We start from the raw sequence: 20,918 nt of genomic DNA, 5'->3' as shown, positions 1-20,918 counted from the left end.
GGTATTGGATCATTAAAATATTTTCATTTGCAAACGGTCTTTAACAATCTTACATCTGTTGGGACATTCTCATTTGAAGGGCAGGATAATCACGTTGTGCAGAGATTGAATTACGCAATTAAATGAAATTACAGGAATTAGGAATTTTCTTATTATGGAACAGTTTGATTGGGAAAATGAGACTGTATTTCCTCTTCCGTTTAAACAAGCTCTGTAATTTTTATGTCAATTTCGAGATTCCAAAAATTCTTGCAACTTCCAACGAGCATTTATTACATTAAAAAAACGAATTAAATATAACTTTATTCGCCGTTCAAATGCTAAATGGAGCGTTACTAAGATATTACGACACGTCACAGTGTCTGAAGGCACATATTATTAATTTATGCAAGCTGAAACTAGCTGAATCCATTGGAACAAACCTTCTTTTTTCAACAGAAGTATTACCAGTTTCAAATACCTGAAACAGCAAATATGTGTAGCTGAGACTGTAATCAATAAATTGCTTTAATCTTACCATATCGTTGAAACGCAAGTTGTATCCAAGCTCAAAGATTATGATTATTGCTTTAGCACTATACCTATATTGCTCTACGGCATTAAAAGCCGACATGATTTAATTTAGTACATACAGTCGAAAGACACTTGTATTCTAAATGGTATTTATAGTCGAAACGGCTAGAAATGCAAACAAATAGAGATTTCACATGAAGATACAAAGGAATTCGTGAGTGAGACTGTGGCCATTTAGCGCTCCAGTAGAGATGTATTCAACAAATGTTCAACGATATTTGTTTCGATATTTTCAAGAAGAACGTGTATAAAAAAACATAAAAAAATCGGTTTTATTGCACCTCATATTCATGCCTATTGATTAGGTTTAGGACACAGATAATAATCTAGGGAATAAATGATTGAGAGACGGTTTTTCGTCTTTTGGTTAGCAAAACCTTTAATAGAGTTAGTTTAGAGTACCAATTATTATTTTTTCTTTCGTTTGACTGTGATTAGAATCAATCGTTTAAGTAAACAATTGCAAATTACGAAATTTAAGTTTTTTGATACACTTTTTTATTCCACGGTTTTTTTTATTGCAACTTATAAATTATATTGGTAGATACTATTAAGACGATCATAAGCAAAGTTCGTCCGTGAGACTTAACACTTAACCAGCTGTTGTCTTAGACAAAAAACCTTAATAATAAACATGCAAACAAACAAAACCAATGACGTTTAGTCAACAAAAATAATCTGTCTCACACTGAGCAGATTACAAGTATGAGGCTTATTTTTAATACCTACTTGTATATTTGTTCCTACATAAAAAAAATGTTTTTTTTTGTTTCTTGTGAAGCAGAAATATCGGTGGCACTTACGTTACTCATGAAAGTGTGGTGACTTTTTTTAGGTGTTGAAATTTAGTTTTTATTATGTAAAAACGCAATTTATAGTACGACGGAGTGAGACGCGACGAGTTACAACTCATTAACGCACAGAGCTACTCAACACAGTGTTACTCATGCCTACTTAGATCTGTTCCTGCTTTCTTTGCAATAGATTGTTCAAATTCGATCAGTAGACAATGTCTACATTCGTATAACTGAAGAGCAAGATAGTAGGTACTGTAGAATACGGATTTGAAAAATAATTTAGAGATAGAGAATAATTCATGTAGCAGGAAGACTATAACGATCCTCAAAAGAGTTTCGAAAATTAACATTTAGCGGTTGCGCGGGGGAAAAATTGCTAAATTGGTTAAAACTTTGATACTGTCAAGCTTATAATTGATAACTGATCAGAAATGCGTTCAGGATTCACCCTTAAAAGTACCTACTCAACTCATAAAAACGTTCTTTAGATTTTAATGACTATTCAATGATTAGCAGAGTACCTAGTGTTTAATTCATTCAATTATCGAATATCTAAACAGAGCAAGATTCTGGTCGATTCCCCTTAAAACATCTCTATTATCCGTTACTCGTTCGTCAGAGGATTGAACTCATACTTGCGCCGATGTTTTGACCCCGGTTAAATTCCTCTTGTTATTGCTTCTTCTGTCTTTATGCTGCTCAAATCTTAAATTAAGTTTGAAGCAAATTACGTAAAGTACTAGAAACGATTTCCGACAGGGCAAACGGCAAACCGTCCCCTGGAAGTTAATAGGCATTGATTGATGGTCGGATTTTCAAACAACCATGTTATTTTATCAATTTTAGTAAATTATTTGTGAAATAAGTATTTTGCCTTTTTCTAGATCGTCCGAACCTTTTGTATTAGTTCTTTGTTGTAAATTTACATATAGAGGCTCTATCATGTTACAGCGATGTATTTCTTGGTTCCCGTTATATTTCGGATAATTTAATCAGAGAAAATTATGAAATTATACAGAATACGAAAATATACAGAAAGACGAGTTTGTGTGCGCCATAGCAGCAAACGCACTAGTCATTTTAAATAAACTTTTTGTAGGTTCTATTCAGAATCATAATGAAAATAACACTTTTTCAAAAGTCATTTGATTTTGAGAATAATTTATTTGTAATGTCTTTAGGCGCCACTGCAGGTTTCAGCAAATAACTTCTATGGGTGGCGATCTAAATTATTCTTTAAGCAATATAAAAATATCGATTACCTGTAAACGAGATGAATATAAAATACACAAATATATAAAATCGATCTCCAAGAAAGTACTTCTCTACTGCAACAACTAACTCTGGTGTTTCAGATTCGATGTTCAGGTTTTTGTATAAGAAAGATTACAATTACTCAAAACAGTTAAAAATACTTCTCCAATTAGGATCAACCTTATCAGAAATGGTATTTGAAACAGTCTCACAAAGCTTTATTATTCAACGCGTAGGCGGATACACTGCTAAACATGGGGCTGTTAATTCAGTTCAAAAGTGCCGGATCAGGTGGCTCATTTTCGCTCCTTTTACGTAAAAGTGCGAAAAGCTTTAAACAATTCAGAAAGCGCGTAAACCATTCTAAATCATTAAACCAGGGAAATATTATCGATATGCTTGAATTTGGTAACCGTTCTGGTGAAAAAGTTACAACATTTTTGCACGTGATATTTTTGGTTTATTTCACTACTTAATGATGACAATAAAAATTAATTCAATGATTTAATGATTATTCAGAAATGTTCAGTGTTAAGAGAATTATACGCCAATATTCGTGTTAACAAAGATCGTAAAAAATGTCCGTGTTGAAGGCAATAAATTAATATTCTATGGGCCGCGATCGTGTAGAAAAATGCAATAAATAATCAAAGCACAGTTTCAGACAAAACTGACAGTTAAAACTGATTAGTAAGTTCACAGCTGTAACCATAAGACGACAGCCGAAATTGATGAGGAATTAAGGAATTAGCATAGTCAAGAATTAATAGATTGCAGGATTATACTACTGATCAAATCAGCAATATGTTTTACGGTTCAAACCTGACGATTTCCAAAACACCATTTTGGCAAATGTAAAGGATTGTAATTTGTTTCATGTTTTGTTTAAAGTCAGAAAGATTAATTTCAGGCATCTCTAAGCCCTACAAGAAACATTTGGAAAACAAGAAAAGTGAATCATTTGAATTTTTTTCTTCAGATCACATTTTCTTTGCTTTGAAATCCATTTCAATACCGTAGTGTGATCTAATTGTATTTGACGCATTTTTTTACACATTCAGTTTAATTTGTATCGTAGAATTGTCGATTTGTTTTAACTTTTTTTCATTCACTGTTAGATTTATTATTATTTATGCAATTTATGCAATGCTACAGGGAAAAAGAGTAGCCAGGGCGCTGAGAAGATTGGTAGATCAATTTCCCATAGGTTCAGTATTATTCAGTTTCTCGGTGATCTTCTAGTCCTTCCCAGTGCTGTGTGGTTTTTTGTGAATTTTTATAATCGGTCGTCCCATTCTGTTTACGTGTTTATTTTTAAATATTCCTCTTATTCTAATCCAATTTAGTACGTCGTGTATTTAAACTTACGCTTTTTTAACACCTGTAGCATCTGAGAGATGTTTTCGGTCGAACGCTTTACTCATATTCACAGATCAAAGAAAGGCGAGTCAGTAAAATTCCAGTGCATTTTCTATTATTTGTTTTGTGATAAATATTGCATCAATAGTTGGTTGACTTTCTCAAAATCATTGTGGTTTCTCTCTTAGTTTAGTCGTCGTATGTTTTTACTATAATATTTAGCATAGTGGTGAGAAGAATCTCATAAAATAATTCGGATTAATCGATTATAACGTATAAAGTATAATGAATCAATTTAATTTAATTCACATCACTTTATCATTCGAAAGTGTTTGCTTCGTATTTTCGTCTTCTTCCTCTGTGCGATACTGGTTTACCACCGTTTTCTAGTTTGTGCAGAAGTTTGTCCTTTAGCTGTTTTGCTCTCACCTCTACCTTCCCAGTAGTATTTCTCATATTTTCGTCTAAATGCCGTGGACATATCTTTGTATGCCTTTTATAAATCATTCGTCAGCTCATTTCTTTTAGTTCTCATATTTTGCTGTGATGTACAACAGGCCCAAATCTTTCTATTTTAATAAGAATTTGAATTGTGCTTGATAAAGAACGACAAAAAGTAAAGATATTTTCAAACGTACATTTAATGGGCACATTGTGACGCATATAATACAGACTGATAACAACATTACACATTTATTACATGAATTTTAAAAAATATCTTACTTAATAACTAGGTCTATACCTACGTGGAAGATCCTATCCTATCTACACACCTCGGTATATCGTGTAGGCACCTTAAATATTTAACATGAAAGCTACAAGTTGGTTTTGATTGAATCGTGTGCGATATAATTCAATATATTGTAATCGATAAACGGAATTCGCTTAAAACCATCGCTAAACATTATGAAAACCGTCAAATGTCGGTCTCGTACATAACAACAATTTATTGCAAAAGTCCCTATTATTTATTTACGAAACAGTTTTAGCAAAACGCTTACATAACGGTGTGCGATTGTAAGTGAAATTCCGTAGGTCGTGAACAATTAGAAATTGAATTGAAATTTTCTATAGAATGAAAGTCGATTGTTGTTCAATGGTTGTGCGCGTTAGTTTTAGGTTAATTGGAGGTTTCCTTATTTATACATGGGTAAATGTCTCTTTATGGCTGAGGTTCGAATCGGTTCACCAAGACCAATTTGGTGGGCAACTAAGAGTAATATGAAAGTGATGAGGAGACTACACACCACACAGCATATTTTACTATTTTTTCCAAAAACTGTTATCTGAGTAATTTATTTCAAGGTTATTTTGATTGACTTAGTTAATTATTGCTTACAAAACAGTAGTAATTAATATTTATAATTGGGCATTCTAATGACATATCATTGCCCATAATTGCACTATGATAAAGATGGCATCAAAGTTAAATAAACGGGAACCAACATTACTGCAAAAAAGCGAATCTCAAATAGCGATTATATTTTAAGATCCATTACCAGGAATTATTTTGTTTGTGGATTGAATTACAAGTTTATATCTATTATACCTATTACACTTTTTTAGACATTTTATTGTGTTTTTGTCGTTTTGTTGGTGATGACTGGACCTGATAAAGTTCCATTTTTAGCACACAAAATTCTCTGACCGAAATTATTATATTAGTTCAGTTGGAATGAAGTCTATACCTACATATCAAACTGTAACACCTTTGAAAATTGATAAAAAGTTAAAAAGTCTGACATATGATTAGTTTCTTTACGATTTTGATCAGAGGTGCATGCTACGAAACATTCTACATCAAGTTAAATACACCGACTGAATTATTGTTGCAATATTTAAGTAGGATTCGAAGATATTTCGGACAGTTTCCGGACGAGCTTTCGCAGTGGAAAGTTCACCGGTGTAACACAAAGTGATTTTTCAAAATACATTTTTAATCGCATTTAGGAATATGCATGCAGCTAGCCAAATTTCCTGGTTGGAGGTTTTGGCCTATAAATTATTTATAAACGCCCAACTTCATCGAGAAACAATAGCGAATTTTCGTAGGGAACACTATACATCGAGACGATAAGTCATAGAATATCTTACAAACCAGAACAAAACGATATATAAAGGTGTATAATTGGATTTGCATGGTAAATCGATCAAATTGCATTGATTCGATGAATTATTAAAAAACGAGTTGTTTGTTCGTATTTATACCTGGCAACAGACAACAGATTTGTAGAAAACAATAATTACATAGTGGACAAGCAGTGATATCTATGTTTCACATAGGTATTAGGTAGTAAAGTATTTCCAAAATATATATATGTAATTAATATTCGTGTTCCAAAAAAAGTTTGCACGGTTGTCGAATTGGAATCCGCCTCTCATTGTGCATTTACTATTTAATTAGATTGCAGCAAATTCCAAATTAGCAGACATTTAACTAAATTATTAGCTTTACCAGTACCTACCGCAAATACGGTTTAATTCATTTTTTACACTCGTTTTTTGACCAATTAGACAATAACTTATCAACTACCAATGCAGTTAAAACACTTAAATGCTAAAGACTCGTTGGCAAATATAACAATTAGGTAACACTTATTTGTTAAAATTCAGTTGCCGATTTATAAATTAATAGCAATTTCAAAAGAACCGAATTGTTTTTACATTTCTATTTCAAATTCCTTAATAGTCGTAATTTTAGTTCTTCTTGATAAAATTGATGCATTTAGGACGTATTGTAATAATTAGCGAGAACTTACTAGTCCTCATCATGACAAAATGAGCAATTGTCTAATTTTACGTTTTTGTTTAAGATAAAAGAAGAATCCTGTATGAAGTGTATGAACATCTGCCTTACGGTAAGTCAACATTAGCATTTCTTGTATAATTATAATTATTTCTCAAAATCTTCAGTTTTTCACCGATAAGCTAAAACAGTTTTATTTTAGTTATACTTAATTATAATTGTTGCGCATCATTTTTTGATGCCCTGCATCATTGCTGAACGAATTTTATAAATGAGACAAGTTTGAATCATGATCTCTTAGTCTCTTAATGAAATATATAAATTTAAAATGTTGATGTTTCTCACGACGCATTGCGTTAGTTCCGTGTTCCCTCATCTATAAAGATATTTTTATGTTTTTGCTGCTAAAACTAAATAAAAATGTGAAAAATAAACTGTTGTTGAGTTTTCAGGTAAGTAATGACAGGTTTCTGCAGGCTTGAGCTGTTTAAAAATGAATAACTTCTTTTCTCTGCATCTTCAGGCTGCTGCGTTCTGCCCTAAACGTTCGATTATATATCACATAATTTGGTCACTTTATATATACCGATTCGATTAAATAAATAGAAATCTTCGGTTACCTAAGCGGAACCTCGAACGCGAAAATTTCGACTGCAAAGTACGCAACAAAATAGAAAATAGATCACAGGTTTTAAGCAAATAAACTTATACACGGGCCGCAGCGGTTGATAATTTTGGACTGGGTGTATTTATATCGCGTGTTAGAAATTAATCGCTCGACTTCATTAAAATATTATTTCTATTAATCACATTACTGGTTATAAATGTACTAGTGTTTTTCTAACGCTTGTTGCATTGTTACGCGAGTGTGTTATTGCATACATAATGCAACGTATATTATTTCAGATGTTTATGTTGTAATATAGATCGGAGCCAATTTATTTAAAACATTTTATTTTTGGAAATTATTACTTGCTTTGTTGATTGCTAGCGAATATGGAGTCCGTTTCTCCTTGTTAAATATTGTGCATCATTTTTTTACGATATAAAACGTTGCTTTTGTGAATTGGTTGCAAGGAAACACAATAAAATTTTGTAATCAGTAGAAATCAGACGAGAGCCCGAAAAATATTTAGGTTTTTTTCAAGAAGAAAAGAGTTGTTTTGTGTAGGTCAAACTTGAAATAGTTGATGGTAATACAATTTTAAAGAAAGCTTACGAAATCAGTAGCCGAAAGCTTCTAAATCGCCCGTCAACACTAGTGGACCATAGTAATAAATTAATACAATAAATATTTTCGGAAACCGCGGGCAATTTAATAAATACGCCTATTTCGTATCGCTTAATTACAACTGACTTTTACGACTTTATTAAGCGGAATTTATGTCTCGGCATCTGATGCATCCAACAATTTTTCTCCTCGGCTACAAAATATTTGGCTTATCCCGATTAGTTTTTCCAAATATTGTGAAGCTGGAAAATTTAGTGCGTAATGAGATTTGTATATGACATTGTTTTCTACAAATGTTACATTTTTCTGCAAGTTTATATTCTTTAAAATTTTAAGATGTGGTTAAAATTTTGCGAGCAATTCATTCGACATTTTGTAATCGATCTATAATTATGAATGAAAGTGGCCGTTATTATTATGTACAAATAAAAGAATTATTCTATAGCATTGTTCAAATGAGTTATATGATCAGGATTGAAATTAAATTAATCGTCGTTTCCACGGAAGTATTTTCTTTGCAGATTTTATGTATTTTAAAATCAATAGAAAGTATTTATTTTCAAATCAACCTTTACTATGATACAGAAATGAATGCATCAAAATTTAAAAAAAAAACTTAATTGTTACCTTTCGAGAGTTGACTGCAGCAGCATTGCGAAACTTTTTCCTAAAATAATAATTTATTTATTTTAACTGGTTAATGCTAAATTTCAACTGACGAAATTGTTGTCGTCGAAAGGTCGAACAATTAAATCGTTAGGAGGTTTGTAAACGTGTTGTGAACTTCTTGAGGATCAGTGGGTAAAAAATGGAGGATAGGGCGCCAGCTTGTCTAAAACTGATAAGAATGATCTCTAATCTATAAATCTTTTTGCTTGAATTGAATTTAGTTTTCCGATAAGCAAGTGAAGTTATCAACTGAAGTTCTCATTGTTTCCTCTACTGGCTTAACTTTGCTAGTTGAAATTTTCTAATGAAGAATATGCAGTTGCGTGCAAGCGTTCATTTTCAAATCCACGAAGCTCGCAAAATTCCAGATTTCATGCGATTTGAATGAACGTTTGAAGGTTTGAAGGAATTTGGACGACAATTAGGTTGCACTCTTCTTTACTGAACGCACAACTCTGAACTTGTAGAGCATTTTTAAATAGAGATATATACCTCATCGTGTCTCACTGTGCCGCACGCTAATTACGCTTATCCTTTAACCCAGGGGCGGATTAAAAATTTACGAGGCCCGGGGCAGGAATTTCAATACCTAACAAAAAAAAGAGCAGCACATTTTCTAGGAGCAACATTTTATCAAATGGATGACTGCAACGCAACTGCACCGGTGATTTACTGTGCCGGTGCGTTGGGTTGGCGCAACAAGCCATTTCGTCACCACTGTACCAACTCCTGAAAATTAACTAAGTTATCCATGCCTGCGAGTACGAGTGCCTATTATAATATTCGAACAACGACATACGATGAAAAATTGAATCAAAATGTCTTGAGCACGTGCATTTTACCTGTCGTAACATATGAGGTCGAAGCGGTGACAATAACCAGGAAATGTTCGAGAAAGCAGTGATCACGACAAAGCACAATGAAAATAATCAATGATGATCAAACTAAGACTCGAAAAGCGAAATCCAGTACAAAAAAACGATACTAGAAAAATAACCCAAAGACCAATTAAATAATGCATGAACTTTATCAATTGTGACAAACAAATTCAGGATTCAGATGATTCCAGAAACAATGGCTGAACCAGATATTGAAGATTGGTGAAGATGGTATTTAATAGATCATTACCCAAGATAATCGATCCACCCTCAGTAATTTTAAATGCAATTAAAATTTCCGAACGAAAGTACCCTGGGCCAATTGACTGAAACTATCAACATTCAATGGTTTAACTTGTGCAACTTAAAAACGTCACTAATCGAAGCCATTAAACACGAAAACATTGGATTTTGTTCATTTTCACATACATTTTGAATACGTTTGACGATTTGACAAACTTTCCGCGAAAGTCACTCAAGAAATATGAGGTCAAGAGCTTCAAATCGTTAGCGACGAAATTGGATTGGTGATGAATTTACAACATTATGTCAGGGATTTTTATAAAGTGCTTCAATAAATTTTAGCCTATTATGGACATCTATGCTAATAGGTGACATTTGTTTATAATAAACATAAGCTCTTAGTCGGGTTACCATTTGGACGATCAGGTCATGTAAGGAGTAAAGAGAAGTAATAAAAGTTTCATTTATTACGTTATAATTTGGCCTATTTAAGAAACAACTCTACTTTACAACAACAAAATTTAGAATAAAAGAGTTCTTTGTCTATTCCAGTTTTATCACCATCATTTAAGGGTTTATCTAATTAGATAAATACATTTTTTACAAATTTTGTTCACCACTGAAACTGGTTTATTTTGCATCAATTAGGTGCTTGCAGGCAACAGTTGACAGGTAAATCTCCGTTCAACAGAATTGCACATAATTACATCGTCTAGTCGAGATATTTAAAACACTTGTTACGGGTAGCAGCCTAGTGGCTCGAACTACCATATTTATCAGTTTTCCGTTTAATTGCGCACTCTATATGTACACTTCAACATAAGAATATCACGTTGGATTTATTACTAATGAACCAATAAATAATCTCTTAACATCAATGGCTTTTACAAAGCGCCGCATCGTGCATTTAATGGAAATAACTTGCATAAATTACATTGAATATAGTATGGACACTCGATGGCATTCCAGTTCTATGGTTCTTTCGATCGCTTGTTCACTGTCTAACGACAAAGGAATACGTACATAAAAAATAAGACGTGAGTTTTGCCAGCAAAAACTGAGCTTGATCTTTAATAGACGTTTGTCCTTTCATAATGAGTTTGTAGGAGAGTGTTTTTAATGTGCCTTATTTTTAATTTTTACAATTAAAACTAATTTATTCCAAGAAAAGGTAGCAAAAATTAACGAGATGCACGTTCATGCTGCTTTTTGCTTTTTGTGGTGATGTGTTTTATAAAGGGCGAGCTAAAGGTTTTTATATGCAGGTTGTTGCAAATCTACCGTTCATTTTTGGTTTGTTTAACTTTGCTCTAAATCATTTTGAAATATTTCCAGTCAATTTGTCATACGTATTGGCAAATGAGTCCCACTACGAATAAATGATTTAAAAAAAATGTTGACACATTTTGAAAATAATATACACAACGAACAATCTTAGAAAAACATTAAGTAGACAGAATCCAGAGTAGACTTAATTCCAGACAAAATAGAATCTTATATTTTGGTAAATCACCCATAATCTTTAATATACAACATACAACAAATTGCAGCAAATTGCAGATAGATTTAATCTGATTCTGATTTTGTTTTTGAAGTAAGATTGATATCAAAAACTTAAGAGAATTTAAGGGGCAAGTGAAACTTGGTTAAAAGTCGACGTTAGTTGCGAGAAACCCGAAATATGCACTTTAATCCGCAATCGTCAACAAAGATGGATCTCTTTTCGAAACTTTTACTTTTATACTTAAAAGCAAGTGTTATTATACCCACTTAAAATAGCCTAATTGAAAATTCTATGTAAATATCATATTTCATCCATTACCCGAAATTCATGAGTAAATAATGATTTTGATTAATTGTAGACTATTAGACCGGCCGATACATTCACCCAAACTATGCATATTAAATTACATACAAACCTATCTTATACTAAGCCTCAAATGACTAGAGGAAAACAAGGTGCCATACCTGGCGGGCGGGCAATCGTAGGCGCGTAAATCGTCCAGTATTTTCATATCCATATCAGGTCTGAGAAAAGAGAGGTCAAACCAAACGAGAAATATCCGAGACATACAAGAATCCCTGTAGTCGAGGACCGATAGGGACATAATGCATGCACGGTGGATTTATAATTGACGACATATCTGGTTTTGGTATGTCTATATGCGCAGCAAATATATATAATAACACATCCAAACAGCAAATAGAGATTTAAATAAAGTGCAAATTTGACTAGACAGGTAATTAAGCTTAGTATAACAGATGCCAAATGTTTATCAAACAATTTTCCTTCACTTAACGCTCTGTGTTACAAACAAAACATTTGGATGAAACTTGTCCTTTAATTTCTTCCAAATTTCTTATAATTGGTGGATCGGGTGCATCGATACGCTTCATATATTTTATTACATGCTTTTATTGCACCGAAATTATTTGGAAAAAAGCTTGATTTCTTCGTTTGTGGATTGGATACTAAAGACATCCAATTAGCAGACAATATACATGGTGTTTATTTCACAAGAATACGATTAAAAGAGATTGGGAAGTGAGATGAGATTATGATTCTCACAAAAACTCGGAGATTCTCAACTCAAAGTGGTGTAACATAAATTTGGCATTACATAATGTTTTCGATTACGTATTAATTTTTCCTAAACATTCTATACAGTCATAGTTTCTTAGATAGCAATTTGTCAGCCACAATTACATCTTAAAATGAGTGGCGCCAATTTCTAATGACCCAATCTCATTGTAATTTTTTTATTTATTATACTTAAGTGTTGCAACTTTTAGTTCGTCTAGTAACATTATCTAATAAACAATCCAAGCAAGAACAATTGAACACTACAACACATGCAATAAATATGAATGACATACATCTGCTGGAAAAAGCAACTAAACCCAGTTTTGATAAGATATTTGTAATAGAGGAAATATGAGCTTCTTAAGATATGAGCTAAAAAAATATGAATGAATATGAAAAAAAAATGAAAAATTACTTTTTAAAATGGCTTCCAAATACATATTGAGTAAAGTCTGACATTAAATTAGTTGTTTGATCCAACCATTTGATTAGTCAGTTTTTTTTTTTGAGTAACTTCCTTGACTTTTGTTTGACTGACTAAAGAATATGATATTATTCAGATATTTGGAAAATCCATAAATAATGAAGTAATTGAGTAATTCCAAAATTATGAGTAGGGACCGATTTCATAAATGCAGTTGGCAACTTTTAACTCATTGATGAAGGATCACAGAGTGAAAAAAATCTTGTTCGTAAACCTAATATCTCATGATTGCGCCAACTCATTTGGATAAAATTTGGCGCGAGTACCTACACTTGACGTAATGTGTTTTACGTAATTTTTTAAAGTAATATGTAGTATAATTTGAATTTCAAAGAAAAATTTTTTTTCAGCATAGAAAACTGAGAAAATCCGTAATTTTCTGGAGTTTTGTGCAATTGTATCGGAAAACAATTTTATTTTTATTAGTTTTATTTATAAATATTTGATTGGGAAAAAAAATTATATTTGAATACTGAAGAGTTTAACAACATAATAAAATAATTGTCATTTTTCCACCAAAAACCACGTTTTTCAGAGTTTAATAGATTTTTCCGGAAAAATCCTAAGACGCTTGTTTCGCTTGGTAGCAGCAGATTTAATTGCATAGCCACCATTGTTTGCGCAAAACATTTTCAATTCTTATTATTGACTTTACAGCAAAAAGTGTAAAATAGGGTGTTTTACACCTCCTCATGAATTTGCCGGCTGTGGAAATTATTTTTAGGTATTGCTTAAATTTTTTGTTTATTCCACATTATGTCAAGTATACACGCGCTAAATTTGATCCAGATCTGTTGCCCGATATTCAGATATTAGGTTTACAAGCAATAATTTTTTTCACCCTGCATGCCACTGATACTTTATTTCTACAGCTACTAACTACTACCGAGTGTTTTCTTCAATCTTTCATTGACCATTCATTAAATTCGACAAAGGAGTATTGAAATGTAGGTTAACAAACTTCAAGAGTAGGTAGTAGAAAGTTCTTTACCTCAACTCCAACGAGTTGATGAGGTAGATTTTTTGCCATGACTAACTTTGATAGAATGTATTTTATCAGATATATTGAGCAGAATGTGTAGTTTGTCTACACCCAGATGGTATTATTCTTGTTGTGGCAGCCTTGTGACGCCCCGGGGCTGAATGGGTCAACAATCGGTTGCCTCCCGGCCACCAACAACCGGCACCAACCGATGGTACTCATTCATTGTCCTCTGTTCTCATTGGAATTACTACTCGGTTAAGTGGTGAAGCTAATTTGAGGGATTAAGTTTCAGTTCATAATTAAACAATTATGGTGCTTTTGTTGATTGAACACGGTCTCTCGTAGATTCGAGGTTTGGAGTACGATACATGTCTAATAAAAATCACGAAATATTTAATAAATGGCAATTTCTCAGCCGACAATATAATGCGATGAGAATTGAGATCAGCATGTCTTATGCATATGCAAATGCATTTGCTTTATACTTGAAGCGATGTAAATAAGCTAATTTATTTCAATAAAAAACTATGTAATGCATTTAACACACCCACAACCAATTCCATGGGTTAGCTTTCTATGAATTGTTCAGAAATGTGATAACTGTTTAGAACGAATTACTGAGTTTTACTCATTACTGGAGAATTGCTTCTATGTTCAATGTGCCTTCCAGACTTAGCCGCAAATTTATGAAAAAATATTCTCAAAAAGCGTGTAATAATGCAAAAGAAGAAGACCACTTACGAAGGGAGATTAATCTCATGTGACTATCATTTTCTTTTGACTTTTTTCACTCTTCTAATTATCGGTGTCTCCAATAATCAGAACATTCATGGAAAATTCGACCTTTAACTTCCCAAGCCAAGCTTTAACCCACAACTGAGAGCACAAAAAATCGCGTTCTATATGCACACTCGCTCGGACTCGCGAAAATTCGGAAAAACTTTGCAGTGTGCTCAAGCAATAGACCCTAAAACCTAACAGTTAACTTAAAACGACTCTTAAAGTTAAACATTTCAGGAGTTATTATGTTCGAATCTCGCACGAACAAGGCTGTTCCAAAAAGTACTCTTGTCTTGTAATGTCTCTTTTTGCGTACTTTCATACACAAAATTATTTTGCCTGCTATTACTTCACAGCACATGTCTGACTTGATATTTTCACCTTACCCAAAGTTATGTTCAATAATTAAACAGTTAAGAACGAAGTCGCTTTGGAAATTCTCTGCTACCTACTACAGACGTCGATCTTGTCGATCGACGTCTGTTCTCTTTCGCAATCTATCTCCATCTACACGTCTATTCATATATTCATATTTTCATTAATATCCAAATGATCTACGTATAACTATGGAACTAGGTGAACTTCCTGTAAATAAATTTGGGTTTGAAACCATTTTATTTAGACCTAACCCGTTGTAAACATCTCAATGCAACAATATAGTTTTATTTATCATTTACATATCATATAATAGCATTTTTTATCATTTCTTCATCCGTTGCAAAGAAGCACTCAATCGTAATTGCAAGAAAACCTGGCCGGCATCTGCAATATAACTATTAAATCTTGAAAACTGAAACACCAACAGATTAAGTACCTATTTCAAATGTTGTTGCCTACCAAAGCTGACGATCCAACTAATTATGATTTATGTCGAATGTTGTTCGTACAACAATTACTGTCCCAATGCGATTAAGCAAATTAAATGTAGATCTATACAAAACGCTTGTAAAATTAAGAGCCCAACTTTGTAAAACAGATGTATTGCGGTACCCGCCACCTCAATTGTTTTCTAAACATTCACATTTTATTTTTAAACCAAAGTGTAGAGAGTGCATAGCGACCGTTAAAGCTCAAAGCTTTTACGCTATAACAACTGACGGTAAAGGTTTGCCGGCTTTTGATTCCTTCACATAATTACATCTGTAGTGGGATCATTATAGAGTTTTCCAAAGCAAAACATTGCTTGTCAATACATCAAGCGCGAACAATAACGAAACAAATCAAAATATGTAAAATGTGATCATGCGAGTAGGAATTGTTACTGGAAAATGCATTCGTCTGGATGGAAAGCAAAACACACTAAAGATGCACAAAGGTTTGAAGTCTAGTGCAAGACTTTTGTTTCGAACTAAAGGAGCTCGATTCAGTGTGTATTTCTATCGTCAAAACTGGCTAATAAACGTTGAGTAACCTCTTCAAAGAACCATCTGTTTGTAACAAGAAAACTTATTATCGTTATAAAATATGAGGTTGTGGATCCCTAATTTCAAACACTTGGTTTTATTTTTAACTGTTTTAATATAAATTAAAAACATGTTGCTAAGTATAGCGCGTAATATCGATCTGGATTTTACTTTATTTTTAAATATTTAATATTTTAATAAACGTGTTAGGTATTTGAGGCTAGATGCCAAAAATAATCACAATTTCAGTTTCGACAGCTTTACAGCGGATTGGGATCAATTCTTTCACTTGCAACTTGGAATCGAGTTTAAAGTAAATTTAGTCGTTTAACAATAGCTGAAAGATGAAGTTATTTACTATTTTAAATTTATGGGATTTATGATGCAAATAATTGTGTACTTAGAGACTGATAATGTATGGCATTTTTAATAAACAAAAACCATAACTTTTCATTATGTTAACCTATAAAGGAATAAATGAACAAATATTTAGAATATAGAAATGGAAAGATAACTTTCGAAGAAATTATAAAGTTTTTGTTCACAGTGGAGTATTGCATATCTGAATGTACTATTCTTATAAACTTTGCTTCAGCACTTTCATTTACTCTTTAAGAACAACAATTTTCCTAAAATTATTCTGCGTTGAGATTATTTACGCACATACATCCCGCTGTACGATACGCATTATAATGGTCAAACTGTAGGGTTTTTGAAGTTCTTATTGTATTGATAGAGGTTTGTGAGTGATGTGATAACACTTAATAAATACTATCCTGCTTTTCTATCAAAATATACTTTAAACCACATCTTATACTTTAAACCGTTTGAACAAAAAACGTTGGTCAGTGATTAATAAGTATAAAAGAAAAAAATTTTTTGGTATTTAGCACAAGCACGGCGCACTCAGAAAACGTATTTCAGCTTTTCCAGAAGTAAACAGAATTTGCGTAAAAACAGAACTGAAATTAATTCTTTTGAGGTGTGATTTATGCGTTATTTGCGCCTATTATATTATAATATATATGTAGTGTTAGAATATATTTTTTGTTAACCGTGTTTCCGGATTTTCAAAATTTTAGAACAACTAATCCAGAGCAGAAAAACAATCGGCATTATTTTAGAGGGGATTACCAGCAGCTGAAGCAGGTGTTTCAGTCATGTATAGTGCGAATTTGCACTTTACTCCATCACGTCATCCGTATTTTTTTTCCACAGTTCAATACCAAACGCAGTATACGAGCTGACACAATTAACGTAAGCCACATGAATGTAAAATAAAGTCCACGACCGTCATATTAATTATGATTTTACCTTCACCGGCTTCTCACTGCATCAGTGCCTTTCCAGCAGCAGCAGCAGCAGCAGAAAATCTAGGACAATATCTTCTTTCCTCATTATTAGAAACGTGACCATTTTGCGTTATTGCTCTCTCGCATTACGGCGAAGGAAAACGACTAAATTCGAGAAGAATCGTTTGTCCTCGCTTGAATTGTAGGTTGTGGATTTTATGTAGGTGTAGTCTGAAAACACGATAAAATCATTTGCACGGAAATTAAAATGAAATATTTAATGAAGAATCTAAACGGGATAATGACCAGGAACTTGAGGATCACCAGTGTAGGTAGGAACCTGAGCACTAATGGATTTGAAGAAAAATTTGAATAACTAAACTTTCATTAGATTTCGTTTACATTAAAGTGTCGACATGAGTAATAAATATCATGAGACAATTTTATACTCGATCAATTTTTCATTATTGTAATTACTTGAAATCAGAATATTATACTAATCAACGCCTAATATAATTAATAACACAAGTTGTTGGCCCCCAACGATTCTCTCGCCATATATGTCTGAAACGTATCGATGATACGGGGTGTTGGGAAATTGGTACCACTCTTTGCAGGATTGGATTTACGGCGCTCGAAAAGTAGTTTGTTAAAGTAATGACAGGGTGTAAAACACTTTCAGCTTAGCATTTGATTAACAGGCAAGATATTTAGTAAAAGAATGAATCCAGGCTTTGCAACTGATGATAAGTGCAAATTAATCCGTTATTTCATAATAGAAATGGGTTCTGCACCCGAATAAACTACGTGTTACACTTTAGCCTGTTTGCGCCATTTAAACAGGTATTTTATACACTATTAAAATGTATGTATGGCCTTCACCTAAACCAAATTGTTGCAAATCATCAACAAAAATAAGATTGCGATTTCTACCCAGTTATACAAGTGTTGATTTGGCAGATAAATATGTTTATGCCAACGTGAGATAGTGGTTCAAGCCAAATTTCTGAGAAACTAAACAAATTTTCCATGTTGGTCTTAATACTTGTTTCTGTATGCCAGAGACTTAAAATGTTTTCAATCGTTCCCTCCCTATCAGTACCGAACATGGTTGCATCATATTAAGCTCCCCTACGACTATTTGCTTCTAATAAATATTCTATATGACACCAGTAAGTTACATCAATGGAGGCTGCATACTTAGATGGAGAGAACCTGAAGATGATAACCCAACACTTCAGTGTTGAGGAAACATTGATATTAGTTCGTAAGTTATGAAAAAAGCATAGAGCAGCAAATAAGCACAAGAGGCATCAATGGAAAACAGAAGAAATTCTGGACCTTGTCGAGGAGTTAAGACAATATAGGATCAACCAGAAGAATGTATTTCAGACATTTTGAATCATCAAAAGAAGATGACAAGAATATACCTTCGTCTTTTTCAGTCAATATGAACCTTAGTTAATACGGGTTTCAGATTCCATTCGAAAAACTGCCGGGTAATCGGGAATATTCCAGCAAAATTTTCGGACAAATAGCGCAACTGTTTAATTTTTATATTATTTCGCCTGTGAGCCTAGACTACTTGTATGCACTCTTCAAAGTATTTTCTATTCTTTATTTAAGGTCGAAGATGTGAATTATTCGTCAACATTGTTCCCAACTTTTTTAAACTTGCTTCATTATTCTGTTACATTTTCCGGACTTTGCGCGAAAACCGTTTTCTTTTTCCAATTTTACAGGTATATTCATATCTTCTCATTTAACAGGCCTCGTTTCATAAACAGTTGGGCATATTTTATTTCAACCTGAGGAATTATGTAATTGGTAGAAATTTATAGACCGTTTGATATTTTATTAGAGGAATGATTTATTCAAGTGTTTATTGGAATTAATTTATTAAATCGAGAAGATAATATTTCTTTACGGTGTTATTTATTTGTGCAATTAAACAGCAATTTAGCAGCTAAGTGTTGTTTTCAAGCTGCAAGGTTTTAGAAATGTGTTAAGCAATGTGTAATCAGCAAATATTGCCGTTACAAAAATGTCTCAACTTACGAAAACTTGTCACTAACGTCCTTATGATATATACTTGCTTTCTACAACAGCCTGCAATAAAATTTGTTTATGAAAATAGTTTTTTAGCCCTTTTGTCTCACAATAATCATTACTTGCTCAACTAAAAAGTGAATTGAGATACCAGCAATATTTTATGTATTTATCTATCGAGCATGCTTTACAGTTACGTCTTTCGCGCACCATTTCCTGATAATTTTCAGATATAATTTATCGCGCCAGTTTAACTACACATTGCATATACAAGTTTTCGTTTCGGGGAACTAAACGGTTTAATATAATTATATATTTAATCTAAAGTAAAAAAGTATGAAGGAAACTGTTCTTTTTGTAGCATCGTTTTTCAAATGACAAATTCTAACCATAATTCAACGGGACTGTTGTGTTATAAATTATTTCTACAAGAATGTGTTTATTTTAGATTTGAATATATTTGCATATATTCCAGTATAACCGATCCGGTAGTTGAGTTACGTTCAGTGTATGAAAACAACTAGAAAAGCAACTAATTGTTTGTCAAAAAACAAAGCCCACACGTATTATGCATTACTTGTAACATATTTTCACTTCAGTTATTCTAAACTGCAGCTTTGAAGATAAGTTTAATGCATCATAAATTATATTTATTATCCTATTCACTTAATGCAAATTTAAAATTTTTTTAATTATGGTGGAATAACCAAAAATATTGAAGGGTGACGCTACATTATTTTGGCTCATTGTGGCTCAATTTTTACATTAAACTTTATTAATGTTTATGAACCAATTAAATTATCCAATTCCAATTTACCAACTTGTATGTGACATGTATGTGTAAAATATTAACCGAACTCAGTAAATTTATGCAAACTCTTTTGATGATATTAAAGTCAAAAATCCCAAAGGGATTAAATGCGCACATTTCCAGTACATAGTTTATGCAACATATTTAATTAATAATAACAAAACCCACTTTTGCCTTTAATTCCATTAAATGAGGATCACATTCTAAGAATTTTCCGTTTTATTAATAATAGCCAATTTGTGATAGAAGGAAATAAAGTCCTACTACAATAATATAATAAATCGCTGATATTTTGACTTTGAAATGTCTACCCAGATCAAAACAAACTTTTTTACAGGATTAGTGCTAATCCCTACACATCTAAGTTATTGATAGTACGTGATGGCTGATTCAAACAATATCATATTTAAAAATTATACGCAGTAATTAAGTATTTTCACACACAAATTATGTTTTGTGGAACTGAACTGTTGATACAGGGGATTTGTGGTAATCTACCGGTGAACTTGTCGGCACTTATTATTAGTTCGCATTGCGAACTGCGTAAAAGTATACAACCAAATTCGCATGGAATAGCGATATGAAAACCATGAAAATTATGAGCATATCACTGTACAGATGTTCAAACAAAGCATTCAACAGTCATAATACTTGTTTTTGGAGCATCGAGAATCCGAGAGTTGTTCGAAGGGCAAACTTCCAACATAGGTTCTCTTTCAATATATGGGCGTGATAGGGGATATCTGGACAGGAACGATTATTTTACCAAATAGGATAAAT

At 32.6% G+C, this 20,918-nt stretch overlaps 2 long non-coding RNA genes across 2 annotated transcripts in view; both read right to left on the bottom strand.

Moving 5' to 3' along the window:
• Positions 1–252: 252 nt before the first annotated feature.
• Positions 253–856, bottom strand: LOC125505173. Its single transcript, XR_007281972.1, has 2 exons — positions 518–856; positions 253–460 (listed from the first exon to the last, which is right to left on the bottom strand). It is a non-coding gene; the product is annotated as an uncharacterized LOC125505173 (long non-coding RNA).
• A 16,017-nt stretch (positions 857–16,873) lies between these two features.
• Positions 16,874–20,918, bottom strand: part of LOC109546202 — a 102,826-nt gene continuing 98,781 nt past the window's right edge. The window contains exon 3 of the long non-coding RNA XR_002172741.2: positions 16,874–17,509. This is a non-coding gene — a long non-coding RNA (uncharacterized LOC109546202). The remainder of the gene's footprint in view (positions 17,510–20,918) is intronic.

The sequence above is a fragment of the Dendroctonus ponderosae genome, unplaced genomic scaffold (genome assembly GCF_020466585.1).
Source record: "Dendroctonus ponderosae isolate FM_Combo_2020 unplaced genomic scaffold, Dpon_F_20191213v2 Dpon_F_20191213_7, whole genome shotgun sequence".
Classification (NCBI taxonomy): domain Eukaryota; kingdom Metazoa; phylum Arthropoda; class Insecta; order Coleoptera; family Curculionidae; genus Dendroctonus; species Dendroctonus ponderosae.
This window is presented reverse-complemented; position numbering and strand designations above follow the sequence as displayed.